This window comes from Talpa occidentalis, unplaced genomic scaffold, assembly GCF_014898055.3.
Source record: "Talpa occidentalis isolate TD23 unplaced genomic scaffold, MPIMG_talOcc4v2.1 talOcc4.2, whole genome shotgun sequence".
Taxonomy (NCBI): Eukaryota; Metazoa; Chordata; class Mammalia; order Eulipotyphla; family Talpidae; genus Talpa; species Talpa occidentalis.
The window spans coordinates 88451663-88466625 of NW_023602073.1; the positions used below are offsets into that span (position 1 = coordinate 88451663).

General features: G+C 34.8%; 1 long non-coding RNA gene across 2 annotated transcripts in view; it reads right to left on the reverse strand.

Annotated features, from left to right (window-relative positions):
* The window catches only part of LOC129146479 (uncharacterized), a 191042-nt gene that overhangs the window by 15188 nt on the left and 160891 nt on the right, over positions 1-14963 (reverse strand). Inside the window, exon 5 of one of the 2 annotated variants that reach the window (XR_008553260.1) lies at positions 10495-10518. The exons of the other annotated variant lie outside the window; for it this stretch is intronic. This is a non-coding gene — a long non-coding RNA (uncharacterized LOC129146479). Of the gene's footprint in view, positions 1-10494; positions 10519-14963 lie in introns of those variants that run through there. 2 annotated transcript variants of the gene reach the window in all.

A 14963-nucleotide genomic window follows, 5' to 3' on the forward strand; every position in this document is an offset into this window, starting at 1 on the left:
TGATGCCCAGAACAAATTACTGTGGACTGTTTTTGTGACTTATGGCTTATGTGTCAAATTACTTATAAAATCTAGGCTCAATAAAAGCCAGAAGACCTTTGAGAAGGGATCATATGCTACAACCACTGGCCATTGAGAGAATATAGGGCACATATGCTCTGTGTGGCAGCATGGCATAGAGCTGTTCGACCTTGAATAAGTTTCTTAGTTTCCTCTGCAGAATGGAGTACAGATTAGGTAAGATAAGGATATAGGAGATATTTAATTAAGAGTAAGTGGCATTTTTGCTTTCTAAATTTTGAAAATCTCAGCCTTATAGCTTCATAATATATTACTATTAAGAAAAATGATAACCACCATTAGTAAGCATATTTATCCATCATTTAATGTGTGATAGGTTGCTTTTTTCCACCAAAAAAATTAGAATTTATGTTAACATAGACTATGAGATAGAATATATTATTAATCCATATCACAGATGGGAGGCTGAGCAAATCATAACCTTTCAGTGTCCTGCCTAAAGCCTGCAGAGGTTTCCCACCACACGGGAATAAACACCAGATAATTTACCCTGAATCATTAAGTCCTACAAGAGCTGTCCCTTACTCCATTTGTGACTTCATCACCTACCAATGCATCCTCACCTTCAGGTGCTCCCCCCCACTCCAGGTGCTCCAAACTCAACAAGCTTATTCTCTCTGTGTAGAATGTAGAATGTAGACTCTGTGTAGAGTCTCTGAACTGAGGGTCCCCACCACTCACTCCAACCCCCATTTTTGCATGGTTATCTCTGTCATCCAAATCTCAGAATAAATTTCCAGAGAGACTTTTCTTAATAATCAGCCCATCAACAGTAGTTTGTGGACCATTCTCTCTACCCTATTTTTTTCTGAATAGTTCTTGTTACTCTTATTGGTCTGGTTTAGCCATGCATTTGTCTGTGACCTACACACACACACACACACACACACATGCCAGCCCAAGACCTTCAGGAACTTTGACAGCTATAGTCACGTGAACATTCCAGTTTTTAGAATACTTCCTGGCATTATCAGGTACCCATAAATATTGCTGACTGAGTGAAAAAATAAATCACATTGATGTTCAGAAGGCTTTCCTTGCGTCTAGGCAAAATTTAAAGTCACTTTTCACAGTTTGCTTGTCTACAGACACAGTGAACAAACAATACAACTCATACATCAAACACCCTTTATTTTCTAAATCACAGAAACTTGCTCTTCCCTTAGACTTTCAAATGTAAACATTGAAAGTATTATTTCACATATACACGCAAACACTGAAAGTATTATTCACATACACACAGCCACATCAAGTCCTCTTTTGTGACTAATTAGCAGACTTAATTTTATCAGTAAATTTGTGGTCATATACTTATTTCTGTTTCATTTGTTTAGTCTTACTTTATACTGAAGGTCTCTTTTAATTTTCAGCACCCACCAAGGATATCACCACTGCTGCTACCTACCACAAGGTGCCCCCCAAACCAGGTTTTTTTGCACTATTCCTGAACTTATTCATCTTGGGTGAGCAATGTTCATGACCAATTGAGTAATGTCTCTTACAGAGACATTAGATTACTTCACCTACTGGGTCATAATGGGATTTAAGTGAGGTAATGCATGCAAATTGCCTATGGACATTAAAACTTGCACCCAATTTTGTACATGTGTCTGAGAAGAGAGAAATATAATATATATTATATATATAATACATATATTTGGAGGAAGAGGGAGAGGGTTCAAAACAGGAAAGGGAAGAGCACAAGGGACTACGGTGATGGTTCATGGGTGATATGTTGGTGGGAGATTTATGGGGATCTATTCATTTATTGCACAAAAATGAATAACGATATAAGAAAAAAATTTAAAAATCAGAAACTTTAAACTTCCAACAAACCAAACAGTTCTTTCGTAGGTACATATTTTCCCTGCCTAGGGTACTTTAATAAGTAATTAACCTTAAAACTACTTGCTTCAATAAAGAGTAGAATCCTGTAGATAGCAATAATAAATTATTGCTACAATATAAGGAACAAAACAGAAAAAGGTTTGTATTTTTAAAATGTATATATTGTACTATGCATTTTTTTCCCAAAACAATCCAGACAACTTGCAAAGATAGTAGACTATCTTAAAGAAATCTCCACATACTGTGAGTCCTTCATAACGCATTGCAGAATGCAGCTAAGCTACATAAACCCTAAAAGCAAGTAGGGTAGTATTGAAGGCAATATTGGGGAAATGATGTGTCTAGGCAATAAGATTATCTTCAGGGCCTCCCAGGTGGTGCAGTGGTTGAGCGCTGGGCTGCGAAGCTGCCTGCAGCCTCTGCAGCGTCGGTTCAATACCCGGACGCCTGGGTGAGGGTCCCACATGGCGCACAGACCTCTCCTGCCGCCCGCTGCTCCTCTCAGCAGTGTATTTCGTCAGTCTGCCTGTTCTGCTCTCTGCTCTGGCTCTGGTGAATTCTCTCACTCTCCCGTGCTTCTGACTGTACCCAGTGCTTGCATAAATAAATAAACAAATCTTTTAAAAATAATAATATTATCTTCAGTGGAGTAGCACAGCTATCTAAAATGAGAGGGGTTTTATTCTAACTGTAAATTTTATCAGTTCTGGATAAGGAAAATTTACCAGACTATGGAATTATTCTCAATGTACAAAATTAAGAGCATCCAAGAGATAGACAAATAGAAAATAATTTGGGAGCACACCTCTTGAATTTGTTTCCAGATTGCTCTTATAATAGAAGTCAAATGCAAGTCAAGTTGACAGAAATTGGACAACTGACCAAAAACAGCAATCAGTGGACACACTATATTTCTGAAAAAATTATGTAAATGTTGTTTTCTTTTACAGTTCAGATAATGCTCATTTAGTCCCTTCTATATGTAACTGCTTGCCTGTTTTCTTCATTAAGTAGTTTGTGATTCCTAAGATATCTCTTAGTTAAAACTTTCGCATATTTTTCTAAGCTTTCACTATTGAATTAAGAGTTTTCACTCATTGATTTTGAGTTTGAAGTTTAATGTTTACATAAATAATGAAACACAAAATAAGACTCATCCAATCTTGTAAAAACTGTTCTCTATCATTCTTTTCCCTTTATAAAATTATGATTTATTTTTATTGATTCAAAAATTAAGGCAATCCCACAAAAACCCTACCATCAAGACTATTATGATAAATTCACAAATAACACAAAATTCATTCCAGCATAGACAAAAAATTCAAATAGTAACAATGAAAAGTTATTTTTCATGTGGGAGACCACTTTATAAAAGAATTCACTACATGGTTCTATTAAACAAAGTATTTCTTTCATGTAAATATTGTACTATTCAATTTTTAAAAAAAAAATGAATTTTCACACTTTTTAGGAATGTATCTATGCCCAAAATGCAGTAAATCATAATCAGTAAAAATCATTACATTTCACGGCAGGTCAAACAGGGTAAGCTGCATAGATTTCTATTAAAAACACACCATTTGTTTGTAGGAGCTTTTTTAAAGAAATTCAAGAATGAAGAACTCCATTTAAGCACCTTAAGATGCTCTGAATATCATGAGAAGGACAGAAAGGTAATGCTAACTCCCTAAGAGACATATGGAAAGGAGAGAGAGAATTAAATGAGTGAGGACAAGAAAAGGATACAGGTAATGCCAGGACTCAATACTCCATGAATATTCTCATGTTTCTGCATGTTCAGGGCTTTCTGAGCAAAGACTGCTAGCAAGCTGGGTTAAAGGATAATTGAATAACAACCCTAAAAATAAAGGTCTCCAGAAAGATGTGGAGTTTTAGCTCTCTCTCCTTAGAGTCATTTATTTACCTTCCAGGATATGAAATGAGATCTTTCCCCTCCTCTCTCTAGAGGGGAGTTCTGTACATTCCAGAGCAAAGGTCTCTCTACAACTTCTGAAAGAAGGATAAGTCAGTCACCCTATATAAGTTCTAAGCTGTAATTTTGGGGTTCATTTCCTGCAATACATAGGCAGGGGATATTAGATTTTCATTGTGTCACTTTATGGAGAAGTGAGGCCTAGGGAACTGGCACTAAGCTGCTCTGGGAGAAATAATTTATCTATTTTCTGATGCAGAAAACTAAAGAAAATGGATAAATTTTATAAGTGTGTCTATATATTATCGTGTGTGTGTTTGTGTGTGTGTGTGTATATATTATATACTCTGATATATGTTTCTGTCTTCTCTAATAAGGAAACTCATCTCCTAAAAGAGAATTTTGAAAGAAAAAAAATAGCATTATCTCTTTTGTTGACAAGCCATACGTTCATTATATTGCACTTATCCTCAATTTCAACGATAAACCTTTCTCCATCCTATGTGATGCTGTCCTATCTTTATTAGTGAAGTTAATGTTTGATTCCAAGTTAAAGTCATATTTAATTTCATACTAATGAATCTTTTTCATAATAATGAATATTTTCTAGATATTTATTTAAGAATAACGATGAATTTCCAAGTCTCAAGTCATAAATTCTACAATTTCATACTTCTAGAATAAAGTATAATAGTTTACTTATTCCTCTCCTCAAGCATCTCCTATTGTTGTTTATATTTTCATATATATTGTTTATATTTTCAGTCTTATTCCTGGCTACCTTCTACAGTATGTTTTTATAAAGATCAGTGAACTACTTCAAGAGGGTATAACTTGGTATCAGTGGACTTATTCAAACACAGGTTAGATAATCAATTATTTAGGATTCTCTTTCAGACACTAATTCATCTTCGAAAATTTTATTATTAATCAGAATTATACCACTGACATCAAGCATCTAGTCTTTATCTGTTATATTGCTAATATAAGAAATTAAAGTTCCAGGCCTCCCTGGTGGCATAGGGGTTACATATCAATGCTATCACTTTGAAGGCTCAATCCCTGGACAGGGAGCTAACCCACATATGGTGAAGAAAACCTCTCCTGTCTCACCCGCTTCTCCCCTGTAGCAGTGTATTTCAGTAGATCCTCCTGTTCTGCTCCCCAATCTGTCTCTGGTGAATCTTCTCACCCCCACCCCTGTACCTCTGGCCTACAGCCCAGTTCTTCTACACAAAATTTAAAAAAAAAAAGAAATTAAATTTTCTTTTGGTGCTTTTCTTATTTTTCTGAACTCTAATCAAGATCATACAATCCAAAATATTTCAGAACATGTGAAAATAAATGAACTCTGATCCTGGAACAATGCTCTAAATAAGTAGAACTTCTCCAGGAACTAAATAGGATGTAAAATTCCAGAATTGATTAGATATAATAGATCACTGGAATTTTATTCACCTACCATAATATATATAATTATATATCAACATACAAAATTACATATTACTTTATCAGAAATTCTTCAGAAACTTTACAGCGAAGTTCAGAATTAAGAATTTTATTAAGAGAAAAAATTACAATAACCTATAAGTTTTGAAGTCCCTGATAAGATGAAGACTTCCTCTACCCACTAGTCCCTCATTGTGACAGATATACATAAATACCAGGTAATATCCATTACAAAAAACATAATGGAATCACAATCTACTTTTTATTTATCTTTCCCATACTTTTTAAAGGTAACTCAAAACCCATCAATAGTGTGAAAGATTCAACAAACTTGTTATTCCCATAATGCCTTCATGTTAACAGCTTGATATTCTGGCATACCCTTTCAATACACTGTCAATTCATTGGAGACAAATGGTGGGTGGTATTCCATATGTACCCCCAAGCAACTAAGAAGAATAAGAAAATTTGCTGAACTGAACCCTCTATGAAGAGCTACAATATAAGCTTGAAATAAATTTACTTTATAACCTGTATTTTTGCTTTGTATTAATAATCTGTTGACTCTAGCAAACAGTATTTTTCCTGATTCATTTATGTTTTATTTACTGTCCCTGATAGCCTTTTAATTAGGTTGCTTGTTTGTCAAATGCCAGTTTGCCATGTTTATTCTCCTTCAAGGATTCAAAAATAATCAGGGCAGGTGTTGTATAAATTGTATAGGATGACATGCTGTCATGATCAATTGCTAATTAATTTCAGATTCTTTCTGCTTCTGTGATGAGGGTACACTCTCAAATGAAAAACAATAAACAATCATTACACATTTAGTGCTTGTTAAAATGCTTCATAATTAATAGCAAAGATGGGATTAATTTTTAAGTAAGTGTTTCTATCGAAGTATTAGCAAAGACTCTGTTGTCTAGAAATTGTTGATTTTATTATTTACTCTAAGAAGTCAGTAATTGTTTCTAGACAACGTATAAATGTATGAAAAGAAATCACCCAGCTTGGATAGAACTTCCATATAGGTAAAAGGTGAAGCATTTTAAAGAGGAATTACTAAATATAAGGGCCTTTCATATTTTCTTTCTTTTTTCAAAGATTTCTTTATTTATGCATATAAGAACTGGGGTACAGGTCAGAGGTGTGGGGATGGGGGTGAGAAGATTCACCAGAGACAGAGTGGGGAGCAGAACAGGCAGATCTACTGAAATACACTACTGAGGGGAGCAGCGGGCGAGACAGGACAGGTCTGCTGCACCATGTAGGGTAGCTTCCTGGCTGGCCTGGGATCAAACTCCTGCTGCAGAGGCTGTGGATAGCTTCACAGTGCTGTCCTTAACCCCTGAGCCACCAGGGTGGCCCCAGGCCCTTTCATATTTTCAACAACAACAAAAAAATTATCACCCAATAACTACTGAGTTCTTTCTGTATACCAGGTATTTAACATGTATCATGCCATTTAACCTTTACATCAACTAAAAAGTGCTGGTACTACTCTGATATAGATGAGGAGCCTATTATGCCAGGTAGACCACCTATTTACCAGGATTTCAGATGAGTTCTGCAAAACCAGAGTAGCTGCTCCCATTTCACAGAAGGGGGAGCCCTGAGTCTCAGCAAATTCTTAGTCCAGGTGACCCAGAGTGAACAGCCCATTGCTGGGCTTGAACTATTTTCTTCATTGAACTACAGAAATTAAGACTTAGAGACACTAAATTACTCATTTAGGATTAGAAGACAAATAAATGATACCACTGGAATGCCAGGAAAAACAGTTGACCTAGAGTTGTAAGCTTGTAAAACTATTTTTTCTAATAAGGTAGTAAACACTAGGAGTGCTTATAGTCAATACAACTACAACAAAGAACAACTAAGATATACTCTAGGAAGAAGGAAAAGACAGCAAGAAATATGAGATGCAAAAGAAAATAATAACCAAAATAACCGGTAGTAGGGTAAATAGTTTTCAGGTTTTTCTGCCCTCCCACCTTTAGGATTGCCCTGCCTGATGGGGCACCTGCAGTTGTTACATTGTTGTGTTGTTTACTCCTGTGGGACACAATACTCCTGTGAGGAGTATGGATAAAGTCACTAAGAGAAGAAGCAGCAAAAGAGGCAGGAGAGAAAAGGGGAGAAAGAAGCCCAAAGTGAAGACTTGCCCCAGGGCTTGCCCTGCCTGCCGGGTACCTGTTTGCCACACTACATGTAAAGCTTAATAAAAGCCTAAGGAAGCCACTGAGGGCTCTGGGACTGCTCCTTTACCCGCCCAGTCTGCTTGGATCCTAGAAAACCTGCTCAGTGGCCCATCCTGCTGGTAAAAAGAAAAATAATTCTCAATAAATACTGTCTGAATTAGAAAATAAATACAAAACAATATGTAACTTGTGGTATATTAAGAACACAGAATAAAAATATAAAAATGAATAGTAATCACATGTAAATCAGGAGAGAATGATTAAAATCTATATATTTTGAGGACCATGTTTCTTTGGAGAGGGATTTTGATATTTAAACTTATGATAATATTTCAAGAATATGATAATATTTCAAGAATAATTATTTACAAAAATAAATATATATAATATTATAAAATAGTAGAGGAACATGGAATTAAAAAAGCAGCCTATCAAAATGTTTAAAAAAAGGCAGGAGAGGAGAAAAAGAAACATTAATAAAAATAGTAGAAATCATAGTAAAATTACTGAAACATATAAATATATCAGTAATCAACATAGTGAGAAAAAAAACTTGCTCAGTAAAACAGAATTTCAACTATATTTAAGTGGAGTTATACACAATGTCTCAGAGACACACTATCTTTGTCAGCCCAGGATACTCTAACAGAATACCATAGACAGTGGTAATTTAAACAACACATTTTTCTCACAGTTCTGGGGGTTAAATTCCAAGATTAAGGTTCTGACAGACCTTAGTTCCCAGTGAAGTCTCTTTTCCTGACTAGCAGGGAGTCACAATCTGGCTATACCCTTACATGGGGTGTGGGAGGGCTGGGATGGAAGAGGGAGAAAGGAGGGAGAGAGAGCAGGAGGGAGGGAATTCTGATCTCTCTTTTCTTATAAGGAGGTTAATTCCATCATGAAGCCCTCACCCTCCTGACTTCATCTAAACCTAATTATCTCCCAAAGGGCCATCTTCAAAGGCTATCACTTTGGGGTTAGAGCTTTAGCACATTTTGGAGGAACACAAAAAATTAAACCATAATACAATACATAAAGAAACAGAAAAGTTGAATGCAAAGGATAGAAAATTATCTTTTACATAGCAGGTACAACACTAGGTACAATAAAGCCAAGGCACTAACTACCAGCTAATACACACTTTAAGACAGAATATCTCATTAGACTAGACACATGACATCATAATAATAAGTTCAGTTCAAGAGGAAGAGAACAATACTTCTAAACTTCAACATGCTCAATAAAATAACATTATATATAAAGCAAAATTTGATAGAAACACTGGAAGAAAAGTATCACCACCATTATAGTGAGTAGTTTTATCAATTATCTAGCAATTTTTAACACAGGAATATTTGTTTATTCATGTATTATCTAAAGCTATTCTGGGACTTACAGTGGCAGAGTTGTGTGACTGAAACAGAGATGACATGATAGGCACATAATGATTAAGAAAAGAAGTGAGATAAGAATGAGGTAAACTTGCCAGCAGTAATGCAGGCATTGGAACCATAACTAACTGCCATGGCATTTATCCAGAGCCAATCTGTGAACTTTATTAGCTCTACTTTACGTTTTCATAAAATCTAATAGGGTGCTTTACTTTGTTCTTAAAGAGTTTGTAATTGTAAGTTATTTTATAAGTTATTAGCATCATACACATGGAGACTAAGACAGAGCATCATTTGCATGTATGAGGGAGAAGAGAGAAATATTGTGATCCATTTAAAAATCTTCATGAAGCAACTGCATTTCATTATTAAAGAAGAAAACAAAAATTAAAACATATGGAATAAGGAAACATATCGACAACAACCCAATAAAAATTAAATGTCTTTCTAACACTAGGATTTCATTGTTCTCTTTTTGTCAATTTTTTAGGACAGCTTGTCAACCTACCAGAAGAGAATGGTGAGGATGGGATACAACAGGGGGAGAGGGCCCAAAGGTTATGGTGGGTGATCATCAGTGCTTTGATTGTGGGCATGGAGTTGTAAATATATCTAAAAAGGTGTAAACCTATACCCTTATATCATATACAAAGTTGTAAGCCAATGCTACCTCAATAGAAAAGACACTGTAAAAAATAAATAGCTAGATATAAACAGTTTTTGTACAAAAAATTAGAAAATGCTGTATGTCTGTGTAAAAGGACTAAGAACTATTAAAACTCTAACTTAATTAAAACTAATCTTATCCTGCCTGAAATTCTACTTTATCCTTAGGGATTCTAAATTAGATTTTAATAAAGAGGATTATTTCTAAACAGGAATATACTGATATATTTTTATTGATACAGCTATATTCTTCAACTTTCTACAACTGTTCACTGCCTTAAGCTGATTGAAATCATTTTAAAAGACTCAAATGAGTTTAAGGGAATAACATAGATTATTTCCATGGAGGATGGGTTCAGAGATAGAGAGAAATTAAAACCTTGTAGGTGTCATTCTCAGTGAATCCAGAGAATAAAAGTCGCTGAGAAAAGCCTGAGGAAATGTCTGCCCACTTGCTGTGGAGTGTAGAATCCAGGTCTAGTTAAGTAAAAATTTCATATAGCTCAAAGGGTATGGGACATATTCCATTAAGCATTTTCCCAGACTTGACAATTATTTTTGTATCCACCTGGGAGATAAGATTTCAGTTTAATCCTCCTCCCAAACATACTTGGATTTCTTACCTTTCAACCACTACCTTGATAGAGCTTCCTACTTATCATAGGACAGAGTGCAAATTAGCTAATTTAAATAAAGCAAACTAATGTTAATATTTACTATTTACTAAAATAGCAAAGATCCAAAACCAAAAACTGCAGAAAATTATTTGTAGAAAGCAATTTAAATATATCCTGAACAATCTTTTTCTACCCTATAAATTTAGAAATATAGTGGATTTTCATATATATTTCATACAAATAGTATAATAAAGACAAAGATACTTGCCTTGGGAGTCCTACATGAACATCAGTAAGTTATCAATCTTTCTAAGTCTCAGAGTTTACATCTGACAAGAGAGAACAGCAATGCCAAATTCATTGTATTTTTGTGAAATTTTAATGAAATTACATTAAGCAGAGCATAATTCTTAGTGCTTTAGTAGAAAGTAAATGAGTTCCTCCTCTAGCCTCCCAATCACTGAAATAACATTAAACCCACAAGAAGTACAAACTGAATTAATGAATTGGTGCCCTGATTCATTAATTCAATAGCAATTAATTCAATTATTCATTCTACAGCAATAATGTTTTTGAAAATAATTTAGTTCATGTTTGCATAAAAGTGATATTTGTTCTGTTTATTTTATAAAGAGATGAAATAAATATGCTAAAACAATAGAATGCAGAAAAAAAATTAACAAGAAAAATCTAACACAGAGAAAAAGAAGGAGCTGGAAGTGAGATGAATTCCAGACAGTGGAAATAGTTCCTGAACCCTTACATATCAATATAAAAAGCATTTACGTTCCTATGAAAAACATGCCAAAGGCATAAAGAGCCTAAAGGAAAAGAAATGTAAATGAGCATTAAACATATGAATTATTGTTTTGTCTATAGGTATAAAGTAATCTGAGTAATTTTTTTTTTTGGCCTATATGTAGAAACTGCATAAAATGGTCAAAAAAAAAAAAAGCACCAGTAAAACCCATGCACTCTCTCTCACCATCTGCTGAGATGAGTGTAAGTACACTTTTTCAAAAAGCAATTGAGAAATATCTGTAAATTTAAAAAGAACTTGTGCATGGTATTAGAACAAGAACAGACACACAGACCAATGGAATCAAATAGAAAATACAGAAATAAACCCACAGATTTATGGTCAACTAATCTTTGACAAAGGAGCAAAGAATATGCATTGGAGCAAAGAAAGTTTGTTCAATAAACGGTGTTGGGAAAACTGGGTCGCTACATGCAAAAGAAAGAAGCTTGACTACTACCTCACGCCATACACAAAAACCAACTCAAAATGGATTAAAGAACTAGACATAAGACCTGAAACCATAAAATACATAGAAGGAAATATAGGCGAAACACCATGTGATATGAACATCAAAGACATCTTTACAGACACATCACCCAAAGCAGTGATAGTGAAGGCAAAGATCAACAGCTGCAACTACATCAAATTAAAGAGCTTCTTCACAGCAAAAGAGACAATAACAAAAACAAAGAGAAACCCCACCGACTGGGAGAACATTTTTGTACCCAACACTAATGATAAAGGATTGATCACAAAAATCTGCAAAGAGCTGATGAGACTCAACAACAAAGAAAATAATCCTGTCAAATAATGGGCAGGAGAGCTATAAAGAAACTTCTCTGAAGAGGAAATGTAAATGGCCAACAGGCATATGAAAAAATGTTCAACATCACTTGTAATCAGGGAAATGCAAATCAAAACTACCATGAGATACCATCTTACACCAGTGAGAATGGCACATATTAAAAAAACTAGCAACAACAAATGTTGGCGAGGGTGTGGAGAAAAAGGAACTCTTCTGCACTGTTGGTGGGAGTGCAAACTGGTCCAACCACCATGGAGAGCTGTGTGGAGATTTCTGGACCTCCTAAACATAGAGCTTCCATATGATCCAGCAATTCCACTCCTAGGTATTTACCCAAAGGACACAGAAACATCAATTCCAAAGAACACCTGCACCCCTATGTTTATAGCAGCACTATTTACAATAGCTAAGCTTTGGAAACAACCCAAATGCCCAAAAATAGATGACTGGATCAAGAAGATGTGGTACATATATACCATGGAATATTACTCAGCATTCAAAAAAGATAAACACATGCAATTTGCAGCAACATGGATGGCGCTGGAAGGGATCATGCTCAGCGAAATAAGCCAAAAAGAAAAAGAAAAATACCGGATGGTCTCACTCATAGCAGGAATCTAGAAAACTTAAATAAGGGACCAGGAAAATGAATAACTATAAGAAAGTGAAAATCAAAATCAACAAAACACTATGAACCAGAGACACTTTTTGGGGGGTGGGGGGCGGAGGGGAGGGATTGGGGTCAGAATGGGGGGGTTGCAATTGTATGGGGAATATAAAAATAAAATTTATTATTAAAAAAAATAATAAAATAAAATAAAAGGAATTTGCATCCTCTAATTCCATTTCTAAGAAAATAATCATATACATAAATTATATGTTATGATATCATTTTAAACACTGATTTATAGAAACTGAAAGTTATATAAATATCCCAACCTTAGATTTAATAGAAAAATGCTAAGTAAGCTATGATCAGTTGTGTGGACTACTAGAAAAATAATAGATATATTCATTTAAATATTTCAGAAATAAGCATTGCCTTCCCTACCCATGAAAATGTCATTAAAGTACAATATACAGAGGTAAGTGAAGATATTGAAGAATCTTAAATAGTTATTACGTAGCCTTTTCACACACAAGAAAACAACTGTATCTATTTAAGCAAAGGTTGAAAAGATAAGGATGGGAAGACTAAAAATTTAGAAAAGTGGTATCTAAGTCAAGAAACATCGCTCTTGAGTTAGAGCTGTCATTTAAATATCCACATTAGATCAGTATCTTATACTATTAAAAAAGGAATAGACAAAGCTAAACCTAAACAAACCTTAGAATTATGACTTCATTATTGAGGCTATAGAGGGGTAGGCTAGGGAGATGTATGTGATAATATACATCTGAAGAAGTGTGAGCTTATTCCCCTAATTTATATGCAATACTGTAAACTAACGTTACCTCAATTTAAAAAAAAATGTTGTGGAAGAAAAAAATGTTAAGCAAATTATGAGACTGAAAGACTTAATTGGGATTTTTCATTTATAAAATATATTGAGAAGCACTGTAATCCTTGAATTAAGAGAAGTCTATTCTACTTTGATAGTTAATGAATGAGGAAATGTATTTATGTCTTCTATACCTAGGTATAGGTATTTCTCCATTGCCCTTCCAGGAAAAGGGAAATCCACAGAGGGAAAGGTAAACAATTCTATTCCCTAACACTGTGGTTCAGAGTCTTTAAACCAATACAGTATTTCAAGTAACAGAATGGATTTATGGTAACATGGTCATAAAATATTATATACCAAAAACTACAGAACAAGTGAAGAATACACATTTTAGAATTTGAGATGTAGGGGGGAGAATTAATATAGTCCTAGTTGTCTCTTAATAAATACATTGTGTATAAGAGACAAAAGATTTCAAAGACAGTTAAAATGAGTAAGCACAGAATAAAAAAAAACAAGATCATAAATTCAGGAAGGGGCACCAGAGACTGAAAGATGTGAGGTTGAAATGAAAAATTGTTTAAATGGTTATGACTTTAAGGTTTCTTAACCAAAGAAAGATAATGGAGGGTATAAATCCCCAGAAATTTAAGAAAAAATCCTGGATTTAGATTATGGGGCAAAGAAGAAAAGGACTCAAGATTAGAGAGAGGGGGTCTCCCCTGCTGGCGCAGTGGTTAAGCGCTGGGCTGCGAAGCTGCCCGCAGCCTCTGTAGCACCAGTTCGATCCCTGGCCCCAGAGAGGATCCCACATGGCGCACAGACCTCTCTTGCCGTGCCCGCTGCTCCCCTCAGCAGTGTAGTTCGTCGGTCTGCCTGTTCCATTCCCCGCTCTGGCTCTGGTGAATTCTCTCACCCTCCCAAACTTCTGACTGTACCCAGTGCTTGTATAAATAAATAAATAAATATAAAAAAAAAAGATTAAAGAGAGGGTAGAATTTAATGAATAGTCCATCTACTCTCCAAAGAGAAATCCATCTTTTGGATTTCTCATCTTTTGCTGCATTGCTTTGTTTATATTTCCTAGAAAGCAAATTTGTCCTTCAATATTGAGTCATGAGATTCTGTAATTAATATTTGATAATGCTTTCACATTTATAACTCATTCCGATCCCACCATAGTAAAAATGAATAATACATTTCTTTTTAAAATTCATTCCTTTTGTAGGATATTACACTGTTGGTAGGAACGAAAACTGTTCCAATCACTATAGAAAGCTGTGTGGAGGTGCCTTAAAACATTAAAAATGGATGTCATATGATCCAGCGATTCCACTCTTAAGAATCTACCCAAGAACACAAAAACAATAATTCAAAAGGAAAGCACTCCTATGCTTACTGCAGCACTATTTACCATAGCTAAGATATGCAAAGAACTTAAAAGTTCCAAAATAGATGAATCGATCAAGAAGATTGGTATATATACACAATGGAATACTACTCAGTGATCAAAAAAGATAAACTCATGCCATTTATGCAACATGGATGGAGCTGGAAGGGATGATGTTAAGTGAAAAAGGCCATAAGAAAAAAGATAAATATCACACGTTTTCACTTATATGTGAAATATAGAGAAATCGAACAAATGGTTAGGAAGAAGATAAACTTGCATGCTGACCATAGATCTGAAACATGCAGCAGAAGGGAAGGTAGAGGGGTCAA